A 21,898-nucleotide genomic window follows, 5' to 3' on the forward strand; every position below is an offset into this window, starting at 1 on the left:
CACGGCTGCCACATGGTCATCCATTGACAGCCGGGCATCTAGGACGCCCAAATTGTGCGCCCGTTCCACAGGGGGCAGTAACTCGTCCCCTATGGCCAGCGATGGAGTCAGCTGGCTGAACCGAGGTGCCGGAAGCCACAGCCACTCAGTCTTGGAGGGGTTGAGCTTGAGTCTGTTGTCCCCCATCCAGACCCCGACGGCTTCCAGACACCGGGACATCACTGCGACAGCCTCGTTGGGGTGGCTTGGGGTTGAAATGTACAACTGCGTATCATCAGCGTACAGATGGTATTCAACCCCAAAACCACGGATGATCTCGCCCAGCGGCTTCACGTATGCATTGAACAGAAGGGGCGATAGAACCAACCCCTGGGGCACCCCACAAGAGCGTGGCCTTGGGGTCGATCTCTGCCCCCCTGTCAACACATATTGCATCCGGCCGGAGAGGCTATGCACGGCCATTTTGGTGAAGGGGACGGGGTTTCGGGGGGCATAACATGCTGTATTCGTTGTATAAGACGCACCCAGATTTTCAGCCTCTTTTTTGAGGGAAAAAGGTGCATCTTATACTCCTAAAAATATGGTATATAATATTTCATAACCTATTTCTATATAGAATTTACTCACATGTTTATCAGGTGTATATTTATATAAGACAGTTATATAAATATATAGCATCAGCTATAATGGCTAAATGCAATGCCAATCAACCAATATTTCAGCTTTGAATGTTTATTAATTATTGAGATCTCTGATTTTCCAGCTGTGAGTAGCAACTACATTTCAGTCTCTCCACTTAAAGTCCACTAGATATTGTTCACTTAAATAATTTACAATGCATGGTAAACTCTGAAGTAAATCTGCCTGTACTCAGTCAACTGACTTCAATTCTGCTATACGTGCAGCCTTTAGAGAATGGAAAAGCCATAACATGGTATGAGATTTAGGAGTTTTAAAATAAATGCTACATTTATTATTCCTGACTCCATCGCTGGCCATAGGGGGCGAACAGTTGTCCCCTGTGGAGCGGGCGCGCAATTTGGGTGTCCTCCTTGATGCCCGGCTGTCAATGGAGGACCATGTGGCAGCCGTGGCAAGGGGGGCATTCCACCAGGTTCGCCTGGTGCGCCAATTGCGCCCCCTACTGGACCGGAGTGCCCTGCGCACGGTCACTCATGCGCTGGTGACGTCTCGCCTGGACTACTGCAATGCCCTCTACATGGGGCTTCCCTTGGGACGCATCCGGAGACTGCAGCTAGTTCAGAACGCAGCCGCGCGGGTTATTATGGGAAGTACCCGTTACTCCCACGTAACACCTCTCCTGCGCGAGCTGCACTGGCTACCTGTGGCCTTCCGGGTGCGTTTCAAGGTATTGATCACCATCTTTAAAGCGCTCCATGGCAGAGGACCTAGTTATCTGCAGGATCGCATCCTACCACACACGTCCCTGCGACCTATCCGCTCACACAGGGAGGGGCTCCTCCTGGTGCCGTCTGCTAGGCAATGTCAGCGGGCGACACCTAGGAGTAGATCCTTCTCTGTGATGGGCCCAACCCTCTGGAATGACCTCCCCCCAGACATTCGAACTACCACCGACCTCCGTTCCTTCCGGCAAAAGTTAAAGACTCACCTATTTCAATCAGCTGGCCTGGCACTCTCTTAGTTTTACCTCCCGGGATTTATTTATTTTAATTGGGTTTGGGGTTTTAATAGGCTTTTAACGTATTATATTTATTATTCTATTACAGTCTCACAACCTCCTTCACCTACGTATTTAATTTAATTGTTTTATGTATGTATTTTACAACGTATTTTAGTGACTGTACACCGCCCCGAGTCCTCTCCGGGAGAGGGGGCGGTCTATAAGTGTGAATAATAATAAAAAAATAATAAATAATATTAAGCTATTGCCTTCTGCATTTTTTTCCCATTTTTTTCCAATTACAAGAACTTCAAGGTAGAGAAAATTCAGCAAAATAAATTTAGCTGAAAGCCAACGCTCAGCCAAGTCACTCGGAAAGCTTCTACATTTTGGGTTGCATGTCATTTACACCCAACTCCAAAGCAACCAAAGTTGCTTTTTTCCAAGTTGGGTGGACATATAAATAAAGTCAATAAATAAAACTCTCATCACTGATATTGATTAACGCAGAATGCATGAAAGACAGATTCGCTGTGCCACAACAATAATAACCCCAACAATTTTATTAATTAACTATGGATGGACAAAGTCAGATGTTAAAAATGTAAAGAAATAAAATAGATGCATTGCGTTTGCATATCATTTGCTAACACAAAAATCTTTAGGTTTAGGGACTTTTCAGTCTTTATTTGGTGGATGCAGATTTGTTTCGTTAGAATAAATGTAAGTGGGGTTTTAATTTGTCACATCATAGTATTACAATTATGTCTGAATCTCTTATTCCTGAGTTCTCATTCCTCAAATCCAGATTCCAAAACAAAACAGCTATCTAATATTTAGGACAAGGACAAGAAGCAATGGTGGAAACTAATTAAGGAGAGAAGCAAACTAGAACTAAGGAGAAATTTCCTGGCAGTTAGAACAATTGATCAGTGGAGCAACTTGCCTCCAGAAGTTGTGAATGCTCCAACACTGGAAGTTTTCAAGAAGATGTTGGATGGGTTGAAGTGGTGTAGGGTTTCCTGCCTAAGCAGGGGGCTGGACTAGAAGACCTCTGAGGTCCCTTCCAACTCTGCTGTTCTAATTCTAATAGCTAGATAGCTGGCTAGAGAGACGGATAGGCAGGGGTAAGAAAGCAATAGCATCTCTGCAATTGGAGGGGAGGGAATTAAAGCCATTTGGGAATACTCCTGATAACACATGATTTACTGTCTTGCATTTCTATTGAGATGGTGAAATCTTTGGGGACCTACATGTCTACACACATATAGGATAAGAGGAGAACTAATGATTTAGAAAGTGATATTAAAATCTGAGGATCTGTGTGGTAGTGACCATAACAGCTGAAATTCACATATAAACAAAAAAAAATGTCCCTTTTTGTTCCCTAATTCCCAACAGGAATGCTCATATTTGCACCATTTAGCTGCTGGCTTTTTGCTTTCTCAGTAAAACCAAACAAGGCAATCCTAGAATAGGGCAGAACAGCCACAAACCCAACATCCTCACTACCAAATAGTGAGCGAGCATCAACAGAAATGGAATAAAAACAGAAACTTTGAAGCAAGAGAGACAGACAGACAGACAGAGACAGACACACACACACACACACACACACACACACACACACAGAGAGAGAGAGAGAGAGAGAGAGAGAGAGAGAGAGAGAGAGACAGAGACAGAGACAGAGACAGAGACAGAGACAGAGACAGAGAGACACACAGAGAGAGACAGAGACACAAAGAGAGAGTGAGACACAGAGACAGACAGAGAGAGCGAGACAAACAGGGAGACAGGGAGACAGATAGAGACACACATTCAGAGAGAGAGAGAGACAGAAAGACAGAGAGACAGACACACACACAGAGAGAGAGAGAGAGAGAGAGAGAGAGAGAGAGAGAGAGAGAGAGAGAGAGAGAGAGAGAGAGAGACTGAGACTTCAAGTAGATCTCATATCACTTGGAATACTCTTTTTTTTAATTCCAAAGAGACAAAATTCACACATCTATACTCAGTGGCACAGAAGAGAGGTTTTGATTCCAAAGGATCAGCCAGAATATAAAAAAGAGAAAACAGAAGCAGTAAAATACATTCTTTATCCTTTGGGAAAAGATGGATTGATCCATGCTAGACACTAGAAACATTTCAAGTGGGTAAATTTATGTTTCCAATCAAAGGTTTGCTTGATTCTCAACCAGCAGACATTTTCGCTTCCACATTGTCAATACACACTTAAAAAAAAAAAAGCAAGTGAAATATTTCTAAACCTTACCTGAAACAGAAACAAACACCAAATGTGTGCAGATGTCCTTGCAACGGAATTATAACAAAAAAACCAGCATCACAAATAAAGACCCTAACAATTATAATGTAAGCTCTATTAAAAGAAAACACGTTAAGTTACCATAGGAACAAAAGGAAGAAATTGCAAAGAAAGGTACAAAAATGTTAACATTGATCAACGCGGATGAAATGAGAAGATAACCCTTGGGAACGGAACATGGATGTGATGTCAATAAGCAAATAAATTCAATTAAATCGTAACTCTGACAAGAGATGGTACAGCAGAAATCAGACGTACAAACCAACAACAACCCAAAATAAATAAAACAGAGTAAAAAGAAGGTATTTCTCCTTACCTAACCTGAGTTTTGGGCCTACCTGAAAGGTTCCTGCCACACACACTTTTATCCTTTCAACGAAAAGGGCCATTTTTGACCAATCAGTCCAACTCAAGAGGCAGCTTACTGCAGTGGTTAAGGAAATGCACTAGGACAGTGGTGAAATTCAAAAAACATTACTACCGTTTCTGGGGGCGTGGCTTGGTGGTGGGATCCTGTGACTGAGTGGGCATGGCCAACTCGATGTTATTCATGACTACCCACTCAGTCACATTCCCCCACCACCAACAAGCCACTCCCACAGAACCCAATAAGAAAAAATGTGTGTATTTTCCCTCCATTCACAGCGGATCTGCTGCTCCCTTTTGGTTCCGTCCCCCTGGACTTCTCCCTCCCTGGGTCTACCTTAAAGGGACAAGCTGCAGCAGCTCTGCTGTGAACGGAGGGAGAAATGTTTGGATTGTCTCTGCTGCATTTAATGTTGAATTATGTGGCAGAGACAATCCGAATGTTTCTCCCTCCGTTCACAGAAGAGCCACTGCTCCCTTTATGGTCCCCCCTGCCCAGGAACCCTTCCTCCCTGGTCTACCTTAAAGGGACAGGCTGCAGCAGCTCTGGTAAAAATGAGTCAGGTGTTTATCACAAAAATGGGTGGTGCAGTGGTGACATTCAAATTGTTTTACTACCGGTTATGTGGGCCTGGCTTGGTGGGCGTGGCAGGGGAAGGATACTGCAAAATCCCCATTCCCTCCCCACTCTGGGGCCAGCCAGAACTGGTATTTGCCGGTTCTCCCAACTACTCAAAGTTTCTGCTACAGGTTCTCCAGAACCTGTCATAACCTGCTAAATTTCACTCCTGGGGTGGTGGTATTTTTGGGGGAGAGGGGTCTCCAAGTCCAGAAGAGGCTACAGTTCACATTGTCCCATTTAAAGAAGTAATCAATTGGTTGGTTTCCAACTTCCGGTTTCCATTTTTGTTACAAGCCACTTTTTTAATCTTTCGTCTTCACTATGTCCTCAGGGAACATTTCCAACTAGGCTAACTGGCAGTTTATTCCGATTTCCCGATTGAAGATTTTATTTATTTCTGTAATGGTTGAAATCCAAAGCTCCTCATCTTGAAGTCCAAATTGTGTTTCTACTTTCCTTTCTATACCAAGATCAGAGCTGTGAAAAGTCCTCCAGACTGCATAATTCATTCTGATGGTCTCCCACTCTTGTCAACAGGGAGGAGAACCATCAGCCCAAACGTCACCTAAAAGTACTATTACTAAAACTGTGAAAACCGTGGTAAATATTTCAAAAAAGATGTTCCCAGTTACTTTGTAGCTGCATAAGAGAAAGAAGCAAATACCAGGAAAATGAAAAAAATATTTAAAAGAAATAGTTCAAGCTATTTCGGTAGCCAATCTTACATAGACAAAATTAAAAGGGAATAAAGGTTGTAATGACCAAAATTAGGGAATATATACAAGACTAACAGTCAGAAACACAACAGCACCCAGTTAATTTTTCTAAATGTCCCCAACGGCTTGGTTAGCAAATCTTCAAGATTAGAAATCTCATACGTTACAAGTGGTTCTTTCAAATTTATGACTTTTACATAAGAAAACCTCTGTTTCAAACATATGCAAATGCTAACTAAGTGTAAATCTGTAGCGGTGAACTTTGCAATGTCATGGATATGGATGTTAAGAAAGGATGAATTGCCCCTGCATACGAGACCAGATTGCAGGGAACAAATTTTAGAAACAAAGAAGCATTTCTAGATTTGAGAATAGGTTGAGATCCAACAAGACTTGAATGCAATGGTAATAAGGTGCCCAACCTCCTTTTGATCTGGACTAACAATTTCACTATAGTCAAAGATAAGGTTTCCCCAGTAATAATTTATGGGTGTGACAGTTGGACCCAAAGGAAGACTGAGCATCGAAGAATTGATACTTTTAAATCGTGGTGCTGGAGAAGATTCTTGAGAATCCCTTGGACAGCAGAGAATTTCAATCAGTCAATCCTAAAGGAAATCAATCCTGACTGGTCTTTGGAAGAACAGATCCTGAAGTTGAAGCTCAAATACTTCGGCCACCAAATGAGAAGAGAAGATTCATTGGAAAAGTCCAGATGTTGAGGAAAATGGTGGTTAAAAGGAGAAGGGGACAGTAGGGGATGAGATGGTTAGATAGTGTTGTCAACAGTGGTCATGAATTTGGGCAAACTCCATTTGCCCAAATCCCAGATTACAGATTAACAGAGTTGGAAGGGATCTTGTAGATCATCTAGTCCAACCCGCTGCTCAAGCAGGAGACCTTACACCATTTCTGACAAATGGCAGTCCAATCTCTTCTTGAAAGCCTCCAGTGATGAAGCTCCCACAACTTCCAAAGGCAACTTCTGTTCTATGGGTTGATTGTTCTCACTGTCAGAAAATGTCTCCTGATTTCTCGGTTGAATCTCTCCTTGTTCAGCTTCCATCCATTATTCCTTGTCTGGCCTTCAGGTGCTTTGGAAAAAAGCTTGACCCCCTCCTCTCTGTGGCAGCCCCTCAAATATTGGAAGACTGCTCTCATGTCTCCCGTGGTACTTCTCTACACTAAACTAGCGATGCCCAGTTCCTGTAACCGTTCTTCCAGGGGTGGGATTCTACCAATTCTGATTGGTAGCTTCGATGGTCAGGTGGGCCCACCTTCCCACCCCTCCGCTATACCGACCTTCATCTTCTCAGCTGATTCTTCGTGCAGCAGACCGGATTGCCGCTCCTCAGCTGTGTTACTCCCCAGCAACAATGTGGAAGGTAAGTATTCTTAAAACTGTGCACACGCAAGGAGCACGAGATCGCAGGACTGGTTGTTAAACCGGCAGGATCCACCCACTGTGTTCTTCATATGTTTTAGTCTCCAATCTTTTAGATCATGACTATAATAGTGAAATTGCTAAGTCATGTCATTTATTGAGGGCCAAGCCCAATCCGTCTACTACTGGTTTCATTTCAGAGGAAAAAGGGTAACAGACCAGATTTAGAGAAGATTCAGAAATAAGGAAATATTCGTAATTCGAGAAATATACGAGACCCAACAAGGCTTCAACGCAATGCTAAGAATCAAAGTGAACCCCACCCCCTCCATCACTGAGGAGGAGACTGGAAACAGAAGCAAGCTTGGGAGAAGGGAGGACAGGATGGAGAAGAGCAGCTCTGGCACAGAGAAAGTGGAACGCTTCATATCACCAATTAGAATAATGCCGGTTGTAGATGGGGAAAACACATTGGGCTCCGCAATCCCTTCTTCATGGGGACGTGAGAGCCCCAGCTGTTCCTTTTGCTCTTTGCCAGGCATCAGCCAATTCAGACACGTCCTTTCCTCAAGTGATAATGGCAACACATCTACTTATCTTCAAAACGGTTGGCTTGCAGAAGGCACATGCGGAAGGAAAGGTCTCAGAGCAGCCTTAGGAGTCGGTCTCCCTCTTGAAGGCAACTCACGCCAGGTCTCCTTCAGAGACATGGCAGGATGCATCTCCTATGGACGGATAATATGCAATTGCAGCAGCCTTTAATTATTGAATTAATTCATTTCTGGAGGGCACCACTCATACGCACAATGAGAATCACTGAATTGTTGTCCTGCAACACAGGGCACAGTTCACAACATTAGCTCTCGGCTAGGATTGTGTGCAAAATCACAGTCGCTGGGAATCATTGTATTATCCTCCATTGGTTCCAGTGAATGGGAAGCTGTGCAGAAAGGACTTCACACCAAAGGAACCTTTCCTATCTCCCCTGTTAGAAACTCTTCTGGGGGGAGGGGGAGAAGCCAGAAACCTGTCCTCTCTTTATATTCTACTAGCCGATAACCTGGTGTTGCCCAGGGAATTTCTTTATAGGGGGAAAATGTCTAGACCAAACATAATCTCTAATGTTGGATTTTCCCCCTTACCAGAGGAAACCCCCTTGTGGAGTAGGGTGAAACCATTACCACGGCAACTCCACTGCACTACACAGTAGAAGCCATTGTACGGCAGTACAGTAGAAGCCATTTTAAGGCACAACAGGCTGTTTCTTAACAGAACACTCCCCCTAAGGGGTGTTAGGGGTATCTTACCCCCCACAATATTTTTCAAGCAAGCAAAGAGGTTGGACCTTCCATTCAACTTCTAAGGATGACATGATTCACAATAAGTACAGATGAATCTATCAACCAATGGAAGGGTTTTATAGATGGAGATCCTCCCATCTCTCATTAAAAAAATATGCCAAGTGAACTAGTGATTTAAAGACAATTTCTTCACAAAGAGATACCTTAAACTGAAATTGGGAAATTTCATCCCTGAATTTATCATTTTGGGAGGCTGTAGCCCCCCTCCAGGAAAGTATGGTTTACCACTTCCTGTCAACAATTCCATTTTGTCTAGATTAAGTTTCCATCCACTTCTGTGCCACTCAGGCTATTGGGAATACAGCAGCATAGCAATACTTTATTAATTAATTAAACAAACCAAATAAATTAATAAGCCATCACCCAGCCATTAGCCACTGCAGTCCACTACAAGATTCATAGCTTTGGTTTGTTTGTGAGTAGGATGCACAGCTGTAGAATTCTGCTTTCTGAGCTTGGTTGATTGCTTATAGACATTTCGTTACCTGAGTAGGGAACATCATCAGTCCTGCTGCTCACTGTTTTGAATACAAGCAGGATCAGCATGGCACTCATCAGGAACCCTTTAAACTCAGGAGATCTTCTCCTACCTAGGACCAGTGGTGGGCTGCTGTTGGTTCGGTACCGTTTTGGGTGAACTGGTAGTTGTGACTGGGAGGTAGACGTGCCCACCCACTACGGTGCTATGCCATTCTATTTAGCCATGTTTTTGAAGCTGTGTGCATGCGCGTAAGGAACGCAGACAAGCAAAGCACAAGCCCAGGAGGCCACGTGCATGCTCACATTTGTGGTGCTGGGCCAGTGGTGGGTTGTGGATCCTGATGCAACCAGCATGGTGCAACAGGGCCGCACATCCACCACATGCACATGCACAGCACACGTGCAGTGCGCGCATCAGTACTTACCACCCGCAATGACTCCGCAACACTCCAGCTGCTCGGCGGAGCGTTGCGTAGGCGCCGTACACTCCATGCGCATGCGTGAAAGCCCCGATCGGCTCAAATACAGGTACGGAGCACAGGCGGGCAGGCGGGCCCTCCGGAGCTGGTTCTCCCAGAAGGCACCAGTACACCCGTACTGGGGCATACCGTTCGTATCCCACCACTGTGCTGGGTGTTAATTTATGCGCCACCCATCTCTGCCTAGGAGCTATACTGACATCACTCATACTCCAATTCCATTTCTCTTTTCAAGTTGCGAGATAATGCACAGCCGAGAGTTTGATAGCCCGACCACCCAGGCATGTTTTGGGCTTGTTTTGGCCCGCCAGGGTGGTCGGTGAAGACCGGAGGGAGGAGAGGACTGGAGGGCTGGAGGAGGAGAGGACTGGAGGGCTGTAAACGGCTGTAAACGCCGAGAAACGCTGAGAAACACCAGGAATAGAGGGAATAGAGGAGAAACACCGAAAAACCTCAAAAGAGCTGGAAAAGAGCCGGAAAAGCTGAAGGAGAGTGAGAGGAAGGGGGTGAGAGGCTCCGGAGGCATTGGAAGCATTGGAGGCACCGGAGAGATCCTTGAAACATCGAAGAACTTGAGGGAGAGAAACAGGAAACATCTGATAGGTGAGAAGGACTGGGAGGTGGACGGAGACTGCTGGAAGAGACAAGGGGAGATGGCTGCGACGATGGCTGAATGGAGGAAGTTGCAGCCAGAGAACCCCCTGGGATATTTTGTCATCTTGTTATTCCTGGCTGTTTGTCTCTGGCTACTCCCTCTCCCCCCCCTCCCGGGCCCCTGCTGGCTCGAGCAGACTAACATTGAGAGCCAAGCAGCTGGGCCAAGAATCCCCCCCCTTCCATCGGGGGGGCTACATCCACCATGGAACAGATGAATGGAACTATCATCTATCCTTTACCACCATTTACCATTTACCATCTTCGCCTTTCCCCCTACCATCTGGGACATCTAATCATGGCTTGCTCTCCCCCCCCTTTCTCTCCAAGTTCTGAGTACCACCTGGACATTGAAAAAAATCTTCTGCCCTCCATTGAGACTCTAGCCCACTGGTTTTCAACTATTAACTTTTATATCATCTGCACCCCTACCTTATCGGGATGGTCAACAACCTACCAATTTACTCGAGGACAGACCTGTTTCGCCTGCGGGAGGCCCCTCTCTCGCAGGTATGGCCCTTGGCTCTCTCAAGGGCCAGCCTTGATGACGGGTTCGTGAACCCCGAGAGGTGGAAGAAGAGGAAGCTGAGGGGCTTTTTAGTAAAATGTTTTATACTGTTTTTAGGGGGTCCCAGGGTGGGGGGGAGGGTTAATCAGACCGGGAGGACGGCCAGAGCCGGACAGACGGGTGAGTCCAGGAAGGACGGGGATGCGGTGGAGGGGGGGAATATAAAGGTCACGATAGCAGAGGGTTGTCCTATTACAACGGTCGCGGGGAGGAGGGGATGCGAGGACAGGATAAGATCCCAAGGTCGGTTGGGAGACCGTGGCTGCTGGTTACGCCCGGTCGCTTGTACCAACCCCTGCAGCCTAGGTGGACAGGTGCTACAGAGCCAGGGCCTGCGGCTGATGCTTTGCAACGCAAGGTCTGTCATCAACAAGGCCCCCCTCATTAATGAGTTGATCTCAGAGGGGGAGCTAGACCTTGCAGGGATAACGGAGACCTGGTTGGGCCACGAAGGTGGTTTACCCCTCGTGGAAATGTGCCCACCGGGTTTTCGAGCATTCCATCAGCCTCGGGCCCTGGGTAAGGGTGGTGGGGTGGCGGTGGTTATGCGGGAATGTTTAGAGCCGAGGGAGTTCACTGTTCCTCAGATACCCGGGTGTGAGTCCCTTGGTGTGAGTTGGGGCCCAGGGAGGCAGTGGGGCTTGCTGATTGTATACTTGGCTCCTCGCTATGCATCAGCAGCCCTGCCCGAGCTCCTCGAGCTAATCTCAGCGACGGCAGTTGAGACTCCCAGACTTCTGGTCATGGGGGACTTCAACTTGCCGTCAACGGGAGCGGCTTCCGAGGTGGCTCGGGAGTTCATGGCTTCCATGACGGCCATGGACCTGACCCAATTAGTGCAGGGCCCCACTCACGAAGGGGGCCACACACTGGACCTCATTTTTGTATCTGAACAGTGGACGAGTGATCTGGGAATAGGGGATTTAGTTATCACGCCCCTGTCATGGTCAGACCACTCATCCCTCCGGCTGGACTTCCCTGGCGCTATCCCCCACCGCGAGGAGGCGGAACCAGACTCTATAAACTGGTACCGCCCCAGGCACCTGATGGAATCTGATAGATTCCTGACGGAGCTTGGGCCAATACCTGTAGCCTTGTCCCGCTCCCGTTCCGAGGACCTAGTGACTGCCTGGAATAGGGCGACGACTGGGGCCTTGGACCGGGTTGCGCCGTTGCGACCTCTCCTGCGGCATCGACCCACCCGGGCTCCTTGGTTCACTGAGGAGCTCAGGGTGATGAAGCGCCACAGGAGACGTCTAGAGAGCAGGTGGAGATCCTCGCGCTCCGAATCTGACCGAACACAGGTAAGAGCCTATTTGCGGACTTACCTTGTGGCAATAAGAGCGGCCAAACGTAGACATTGTGCTGCTCTTATTGCGTCCGCGGATAACCGCCCTGCCGCCCTGTTTAGGGTGACTCGCTCCCTCTTATCGCAGGGGGCGCGGGAGACACCCTTACAGGGTAGAGCAGAGGAGTTTGGGGAATATCTTCAGGACAAAATCGATCAGATCCGGAGCGGGTGGACCTCCGTCAGTGGACCAGACGAGCCGCCAACAGCGAGTCTTGAGGGACCATTCTGGGAGGAGTTTGACTCTGTTGCCCCCGAGGATTTGGACAGGCTGCGTGGACGGCTGCGACCCACCACTTGTTTAACGGACCCGTGCCCCTCCTGGCTGGTACTGGCAGCCTGGGAGGTGACACGAGGCTGGCTCCTGGGCCTGGTGAGCGCCTCACTGAGTGAGGGATACTTACCAACCGCCTTGAAAGAGGCGGTGGTGAGACCCTTGCTCAAGAGGCCTGCGCTCGACCCAATGGAGCTAGCTAACTATCGTCCAGTCTCCAACCTCCCCTTTCTGGCGAAGGTTGTCGAGAATGTGGTGGCGCAGCAGCTCCCGCGACACCTAGACGAATCCGACTATCTAGACCCACGCCAGTCCGGCTTCCGACCCGGGCACAGCACTGAGACAGCCTTGGTCGCGTTGGTCGATGATCTCTGGAGGGCCAGAGATAGGGGTTGCTCCTCTATCCTGGTCCTATTAGACCTCTCGGCGGCTTTTGATACCATCGACCATGGTATCCTATTGCGCCGGTTGGAGGGGATGGGAGTCGGAGGCACCGTTTTGCGGTGGTTCGGCTCCTACCTCTCCGACCGGAAGCAATGTGTGTTGACAGGGGGGCAGAGATCGTCCCTGAGGCCACTCACTTGTGGGGTGCCACAGGGGTCGGTCCTCTCGCCTCTCCTGTTCAACGCATATGTGAAGCCGCTGGGTGAGATCATCCGTGGTTTTGGGGTTGAGTACCATCTTTACGCTGATGATACTCAGCTGTATATTTCAACCCCAAACCACCCCAACGAGGCTGTCGAAGTGATGTCCCGGTGTTTGGAAGCCGTCGGGGTCTGGATGGGGGACAACAGACTTAAACTCAACCCCTCCAAGACCGAGTGGCTGTGGTTACCGGCGCCTCGGTTCAGCCAGCTGACTCCATCGCTGGCCATAGGGGGCGAACAATTGTCCCCTGTGGAGCGGGCGCGCAATTTGGGCGTCCTCCTTGATGCCCGGCTGTCAATGGAGGACCATGTGGCAGCCGTGGCAAGGGGGGCGTTCCACCAGGTTCGCCTGGTGCGCCAATTGCGCCCCCTACTGGACCGGAGTGCCCTGCGCATGGTCACTCATGCGCTGGTGACGTCTCGCCTGGACTACTGCAATGCTCTCTACATGGGGCTTCCCTTGGGACGCGTCCGGAGACTGCAGCTAGTTCAGAACGCAGCCGCGCGGGTTATTATGGGAAGTACACGTTACTCCCACGTAACACCTCTCCTGCGCGAGCTGCACTGGCTACCTGTGGCCTTTCGGGTGCGTTTCAAGGTATTGATCACCATCTTTAAAGCGCTCCATGGCAGTGGACCTAGTTACCTGCAGGATCGCATCCTACCACACACGTCCCTGCGACCTATCCGCTCACACAGAGAGGGGCTCCTCCTGGTGCCGTCTGCTAGTCAATGCCAGCGGGCGACACCTAGGAGTAGATCCTTCTCTGTGAGGGGCCCAACCCTCTGGAATGACCTCCCCCCTGACATTCGAACTACCACCGACCTCCGTTCCTTCCGGCAAAAGTTAAAGACTCACCTATTTCAATCAGCTGGCCTGGCACTTTCTTAGTTCTACCTCCCGGGGATTTATTCATTTTAATTGGGTTTGGGGTTTTAAAAAGTTTTTAATACACTATATACTATATTTAATATTTATTATTCTATGTACAGTCTTGCAACCTCCTCCACCTACGTATTTAATTATTTAACTGTTTTGTATGTATTTTATAACGTATTTTAGTGACTGTACACCGCCCCGAGTCCCTTTCGGGAGAGGGGGCGGTCTATAAATATGAATAAATAAATAAATAAATAAATAATATTCAAGGTGATTTATTATCTGTCTGTAGCAGAGGTGGATTCCTACCGGTTTGTACCATTTCGACTGAACTGATAATGATTTGGCTGCCTGAGTTGCTGGAACCGGTAGCGACGCAGGCCTGCCAAGCCACCACCCGGACCAGTTCTCCGGGTGGTGCCACAGACGGCACCGTCTTGTTTTTCGCTTCTGCGCTATACGCAGAACAATATTTATTGCACTGCACATGCGTGCAGACGAGCAAACCGTCAGTAATGCCTATCGGGACCCATCCTTGGTCTATAGATTTTGCAACTTTACTCAGGAGTGAACAGCTTCCTGCTTTTCGACTATTTTGGAGACGCTGAGACATTTTGCGTCTGTACACTGACCACAATCACTCTACGAAGGAGATGGGCGGTCTTTAAATATGATCAGTGAAAATTAATAAACAAAAGTTACTCTTTATCTGCCTGTCTTCAGCTGCATATCAAGAATTTCTGGAAAGCATAGGAACAAACAAACAAAAAAACAAGCCAAAGAGATACTGTCAGAAGTCCCTCCTTGAGATGGGGGCTTTCCCTAGGAATTTAATGCATGGCAATAAACTTATGAGTCTTATGTACTATCTGCCTTCAGCTGCCTTCAGATTGTCTATTTCTGTAGAAAGACTATTTTTACAAAGAGCCATAAGCCTCTAGTAATTGCTCCTTGCCAGAGAATGTCCATAATAAAAAACAGCCTTAGAGCTTCACACCACTGGGGAAATAGATCTGTGTAATTCCTACATCCCCATTAAAGGAGGGGAAACCAAGTTTCTCTTCCACCAGAAATGCACAACATTACAGGAGAAGCAAAGTGGGAAATTGCAGTTTACCCCGAGTATTACACAGACTCTTAAAAGGCTGAGTTAGCCTTAAGATTGTTTCCCACCACTGGTGACTATTTTGGTTCAGCATTGAAAGATGTGAAAATCTAAAAGGAAGGCAGATCAAGCTGATAAACACAAGATCAAGGAAGCCCACCAAGATTCTTGATTCTTCTAAGGTGATCTCTGGCTAGCCATCTTATTTCACCTGGAATGTGATCACTAGATCACTTGTTACACTTTTTAAAAAAAGTTTTTTATTTATTTATTTAAAGATAAAATGTCTATCGTGCGAACAGTTTGGCACCTGGGTGTCATACATTCTAAAACAAGTAAACTAATAGCATTAGTCAAAGTTACTATATTCAACCAATTTATATATTTCTAATACATATTTATATAAAGTTGCAATCTGTCACTATTTGATTGTTCCATATTTTCTCTTATTATTTCTCTAATTTTGTTACATAAAAGTGCATACACTCATATTCCCCTTTTCTCTTATTTCTATCTCTTATTCTAACTTTTAATCATATCATCCTTTGTTAAAAAACATTTTCTTTCTATCCTAACTTCTAATCATATCACCTACCTACAAAAATGGAGAGAGAGAGAGAGAGAGAGAGAGAGAGAGAGAGAGAGAGAGAGAGAGAGAGAGAGAGAGAGAGAGAGAGAGAGAGAGGAAAAGAGAAGCAAATCAAAACAACACAAACAAAAATAATCTATCCATCATAATACAATGCAATACAATACAATAGCAGAGTTGGAAGGGACCTTGGAGGTCTTCTAGTCCAACCCCCTGCCTAGGCAGGAAATCCTATACCATTTCAGACAAATGGCTATCCAACATCTTCTTAAAGACTTCCAGTGTTGGAGCATTCACAACTACTGGAGGCAATACAACCTAAAGCTTCCGAGGGGAAACAGCAGTCTCAAGAAATGTTCCATCAAATGTCCCAGACACTTATAAAGGGACAGGACGAAATTAAAAAGAAGTTGGCGGACCTAAAGGAACAACTCAGAGAGAATCAACAACAGACTTCACAAAATAGACAGAAGATAGACGTCCAGGAGGAGTGTGCTGTGAGGATGGGAGAAGAGGTGAAGGCACTACAAAAAATATATATGCTGGAATTGAAAACTACATGGAAAAAATGGCATTTGAAATGATGTCTTTCTTTCTTAAATTTCAAAATATACCTGAAACGGAGGGTGAAGACTTAAGGGAGACTATGATAACAATGTTAGCTGACTATACTAAAAGAGATAAACAACAGCTAGGGTGGGATATTGACCTGATATATAGAATCAATTCAGCATATGCTAGAACACACAATGTTCCAAGGGAAGTTCATGTTAATTTTTTTTTAGAAAGACTACAAAAGATGAGATTCTAGGGGTTCAAAGGGGGGAACCTTTAAGATATAAGGATAAAGAAATAACCATTTTAAAACAGATACCAAAAAGAATAAGAGATAAGAGGAATAAATTCTTCTTTTTAACTAAAAAATTGTATGAAAAAAATATCTGGTTTAGATGGCTAATTCCAGAAGGCTTGTTGATTTTCTGGGAGGGCGGTAGAGTGAGAATTAATACAGTATTGGAGGCAGAAGCCTTCATGGAAAAACACAAGACTCTTCTAGACGGAACAAGAGACAGTACACAAGATATGAAAGGGGGAGGGGCCATGGCTCTGCCAGCAGACAGGGGAGAGGAGGCAGCAATGAGGCTCAGGTCACAGAAATGAATTAAAAGTGTATTGCAATTGTTAATACAATGAAATGGTTAGAAGTGATATAAAGTAAATGATTGAAGATGTTAAAGAATCTGAGGTAAACCTAAACTGCTAATATGTATGTAATAATGATATTTTGATATATATAAAATAAGAGAGAGATGTAAGATCCCGGGGAAGACAACCTTCCGTATGATGTAGCTGTCAAAATTTTTCTCCATACTTATGTACCCTTTTCCCCAAAATATTTGTAAAAACCAATAAAACTTTTAAAAAAAAAAAAAAAAAAACTACTGGAGGCAAGTTGTTCCCCTGATTAATTGTTCTAACTGTCAGGAAATTTCTCCTCAGTTCTAAGTTAATAATAATAATAATAAATATTTATTTCTTAGCCGCACCCTCTCCCGAAGGACTCGGGGCGGCGTACAACAAAACATAGGAAATAAATATATAGACAAACATACATATAACAAAAACATATACCAAGACATATACATATACAAGGAGGAGGTGAACTGGTAGATAAAAACAAGTAAAAACACAATGTTTAAAAACCCCTAAGTAAATTGAATGCAATTAAAATATCCCAAATAAAAATAAAAAACCCGTCAGGAGCGATATAATTGGATCAAAGTTGAGCCAGGCCAGCAACTTGAAATAGGTGGGTCTTGAGCTTTACATGAAAGGAGCGGAGGTCAGAGGTATTCCTAATATCCGGGAGGAGGTCATTCCATAGGGCTGGGCCCGCCACAGAGAAGGCTCTACTCCTAGGTGCCGCCCCCCGGCACTGCCTGGTGGATGGCACCTGGAGGAGTCCCTCTCTGTGCGAGCGGATTGGTCACAGGGATGTATGGGGCAGAATACGATCCCGCAGGTAACTAGGTCCTGAGCCATGGAGCGCTTTGAAGATCATTATCAAAACCTTGAAACGCACCCGATAGACCACAGGAAGCCAGTGCAGCTCGTGCAGGAACGATGTCACATGGGAGTACCTAGTACTCCCCATAATTACCTGCGCGGCTGCGTTCTGGACCAACTGTAGCCTCCGGGTGCATTTCAAGGGAAGCCCCATGTGGAGAGCGTTACAGTAGTCCAAGCGAGACGTCACCAGCGCATGAATGACCGTGCGTAAGGCGTCCCGGTCCAGTAGGGGGCGCAATTGGCGCACCAGGCGAACCTTGTGGAACGCCCCCCTTGCCACGGCTGTCACATGGTCATCCATGGACAGCCGGGCATCCAGGAGGACGCCCAAATTGCACGCCCGCTCCACGGGGGCGAGTTGAATGCCCCCGATGGCCAATGATGGAATTAATTGGCTGAACCAGGGAGCCGGTACCCACAGCCACTCCGTCTTGGAGGGGTTGAGTTTGAGTCGGTTGTCATCCATCCAGACCCGTACGGCTTCCACACACCGGGACATCACTTCAACGGCCTCGTTGGGGTGGTTCGGGGTGGAAAAGTATAGCTGAGTATCATCAGCGTACAGATGATATCCCACCCCGAAACCACGGATGATCTCACCCAGCGGCTTCATATATGTGTTGAACAGGAGTGGCGAGAGGACCGACCCCTGTGGCACCCCACAGGTAAGGGCGCATAGGGTCGACCTCTCCTCCCCTGCCAACACACGCTGCGTCCGGCAAGAAAGGTAGGAGCCGAACCACCGCAGAATGGTGCCCCGGACCCCTAACCCCTCCAGCCGGCGCAGCAGGATACCATGGTCGATGGTATCAAAAGCCACCGAGAGGTCTAATAGGACCAGGATAGAGGAGCAACCTCTATCTCTGGCCCTCCAGAGATCATCCACCAACGCGACCAAGGCCGTCTCCGTGCTGTGACCGGGGCGGAAGCCAGACTGGCGCGGGTCTAGATAATCATTTTCCTCCAGATGTCGTGGAAACTGGTAAGCCACCACACTCTCTACAACCTTCACCAGAAAGGGAAGGTTGGAGACAGGACGATAATTGGCCAGCTCCAAAGGGTCCAGGGAAGACTTCTTGAGCAAGGGTCTCACCACCGCCTCTTTCAAGGCGGCCGGGAGAGACCCCCTGCTCAACGAAGCGTTCACTAGGCCCAGGAGCCAGTCTCGTGTAACCTCCCAGGATGCCAGTACAAGCCAGGAGGGGCACGGGTCCAATAAACATGTGGTGGGTCGCAGTCGTCCACGCATTCTGTCCAAATCCTCGATGGCAACCAAGTCAAACTCCTCCCAGGTCGAATCCTCAAGACTCGCCACGGACGTCTCCGTTGGACCACTGACAGGGACCCAATCCCTCCGGATTTGAGCGATTTTATCCTGCAGATATTTCCCAAATTCCTCTGCTCTGCCCTGTAGAGGGGCCTCCCGCGGCCTCTGAAACAAGAGGGAGCGGGACACCCGAAACAGGGCGGCAGGGCGGTTCTCTGCGGATGCAATGAGAGTGGCACAGTATTGGCGTTTGGCCACTCTCAATGCCACAAGGTACGTCCTTAAATGGGCTCGTGCCTGTGTTCGATCAAATTCGGAATGGGAGGATCTCCAACGACTCTCTAGGCATCTCTTGCGGCATTTCATCACCCTTAGCTCCTCGGTAAACCAAGGGGCCAGGGTGGATCGTTGCCACCGGAGAGGCCGCAAAGGCGCCACCCGGTTCAAGGCCCCGGTAGTCGCATTATTCCACGCGACCACCAGGTCCTCTACCCGGGGGCGGGTCAGGGTTACAGGTGGTGGCCCAAGCTCCGTCTGGAACCTATCCGGTTCCATCAGGCGCCTGGGGCGGAACCATCTAATGCTTTCCAGTTCCGCCTCCCCGCAGTGGGAGGTAGCACCAGGGAAGTCAAGACGAAGGAGTGAGTGATCTGACCATGACAGGGGAGTGATGGTTAAATCCCCTCCACCCAGATCACTCAACCACTGGCCAGAGACAAAAATGAGGTCCAGGGTGTGACCTCCCTCGTGTGTTGGGCCCTGAATCAATTGAGTCAGGTCCATGGCTGTCATGGAAGCCATGAACTCCCGAACCCCCTCTGATGCTTCTCCCATCGATGGCAGGTTAAAATCCCCCATAACTAAAAGTTTGGTGGTCTCAACCACCACCGATGCGATCAGCTCGAGGAGTTCAGGCAGGGCCGCTGATGTATAGCAAGGAGCCAGGTATACTATCAGCATACTATCAGCATAAGTTGCTTATCTCCTTGATTAGTTTCCACCCATTGCTTCTTGTCCTATCCTCAGGTGCTTTGCAAAATAGTTTCACTCCCTCTTCTTTGTGGCAACCCCTGAGATACTGGAACACTGCTATCATGTCTCCCCTAGTCCTTCTTTCTATTAAACTAGACATACCCAGTTCCTGCAACCATTCTTCATATGTTTTAGTCTCCAGTCCCCTAATCATCTTTGTTGCTCTTCTCTGCACTCTTTCTAGAGTCTCCACATCTTTTCTACATTGTGGCGACCAAAACTGAATGCAGTATTCCAAGTGTGGCCTCACCAAGGCCTTATAAAGTGGTATTAACACTTCACGTGATCTTGATTCTATCCCTCTGTTGATGCAGCCTAGAACTGTGTTGGCTTTTTTGGCAGCTGCTGCACACTGCTGGTTCATAGTTAAATTGTTGTCCACTAGGACTCCAAGATCCCTTTCACAGTTACTACTGTTGAGCAAGGTACCACCTATACTGTACCTGTGCATTTCATTTTTGTTGCCTAAATGTAGAACCTTACTCTTTTCACCATTGAATTTCATTTTATTAGATAGTGCCCAATGTTCAAGTTTGTCAAGATCCTTCTGTATCTTTAGCCTATCTTCTGGAGTGTTGGCTATTCCTGCCAGCTTGGTGTCATTTGCAAATTTGATGAGTTCCCCATTTATTCCTACAATCCAAATCATTGATGAAGATGTTGAAGAGTACTGTGCCCAAAACAGAGCCTTGGGGTACTCCACTGCATCCCTCCCTCATCTCTTGCCCGCTTCAATACTTTAATTGCTATGTTTTTTTTTCTTTTTGACTTGTCTCCCACATTCATCTCTAAGATCTTTATCTCTTTCTGCATCTGCTTCTTGTCTGTTCAATTTGAGTATTTTTCCCACCTCTACCCTCCTTGTTACACTTTCTTAATGAATGTGATAACTGAGACAAAATTTCAAGAACCGGGAAACCCATCTTCATTTCCTACAAAAAAACAACAAATAACCATGTGTATGACTGGTAAGTGGGCAAGAATTACCGCTATTGCTTGCAATTATTACTGTTTGACCTTGAGATGGAGAACAGAAGAGGAATCTAGACATCTGGCCTATATACAGAAGATGAAGGTATTTTTGGAGATTCCTTATCTCTCTGACCATCTCCCCTTCTCCAGTGTGTTCATTTCTGTTTAGAGAAAATCAATGCAATTTCCATCATTTCAATTTTCATTTTTCCCCCAAATAAAGACATCCTATACTCTTACAGAACCAATAGTATGCAAAATAAAAGGACACTTGTACTTTTTTTTCTTTTATAAATGAAAGAATTTTCCAGCAATCATCAAACTGCAGACCAAGAGATTTAAATACAAACACATAGAGAGGGAATGAAATGAAGAGTAGGTGAAGGAAAAGAAAGAGAGGGGGAAAAATAAGTGGAGGAAGCAGAGACACAAAGAAGAAAGCTGTGGAAACTGTATTTTCAAATATTCCCCGAATCTTAATATTCACTAGGTAAGAATGGCATCATAGAATTTTCAGTTGCCATATTTCTATCATGTCTTCAAATGGATCCTTAAAGATGATGTTGATAGAATATGTGCAAGAATCATTCCCTAGGCCAGTGATGGTGAACCTTTTCAGTCCCTGCATGCACATGGATGTGTGCGTGCCAGAATGCCAGAAATCCAAAGACCAGCTGGCCAGCACATGCATGCTTGTTTTCAGGTCATTTTCAGGCCATTTTTCAGGCCAAAAATGCCCCCCCCAAATGGCCCCAAAAGCAGCCTAAAATACCATTTTTTGGCTGTTTTCCAGCGCTCTGGCACCTGCGAAGACCAGTTGACATGTATGCTGGAAACCAGAAGAGCAGCTGGCGACAGCGTGCATGCCCACAGAGAGTCCTTTGCATGCCACCCCTGGCACGCATGCCATAGGTCCACCATCACAGCCCTAGGTAAAAGAAACTGAAGAACTGTTTAAGTCCAGGAGAAAGAGATAAGCTTTGGAAGTGACTTAGGGAGATGTCTAAGGTATAAGATGACTTATATGGGATATAAGAAGGAGAAGATCCAAAACAATCACAATTTCAAGAATCGTTTGTTATGGCTAGTCCCAATCCAAGGAATTTGAACCTTTCTCTG

At 46.7% G+C, this 21,898-nt stretch overlaps 1 protein-coding gene across 4 annotated transcripts in view; it reads right to left on the reverse strand.

Annotated features, from left to right (window-relative positions):
* DACH1 (dachshund family transcription factor 1) overlaps positions 1-21,898 on the reverse strand; it is a 363,503-nt gene that overhangs the window by 185,878 nt on the left and 155,727 nt on the right. The window lies entirely within an intron of this gene.

The sequence above is a fragment of the Natrix helvetica genome (genome assembly GCF_964273705.1).
Source record: "Natrix helvetica genome assembly, chromosome: 3".
NCBI lineage: Eukaryota > Metazoa > Chordata > Lepidosauria > Squamata > Natricidae > Natrix > Natrix helvetica.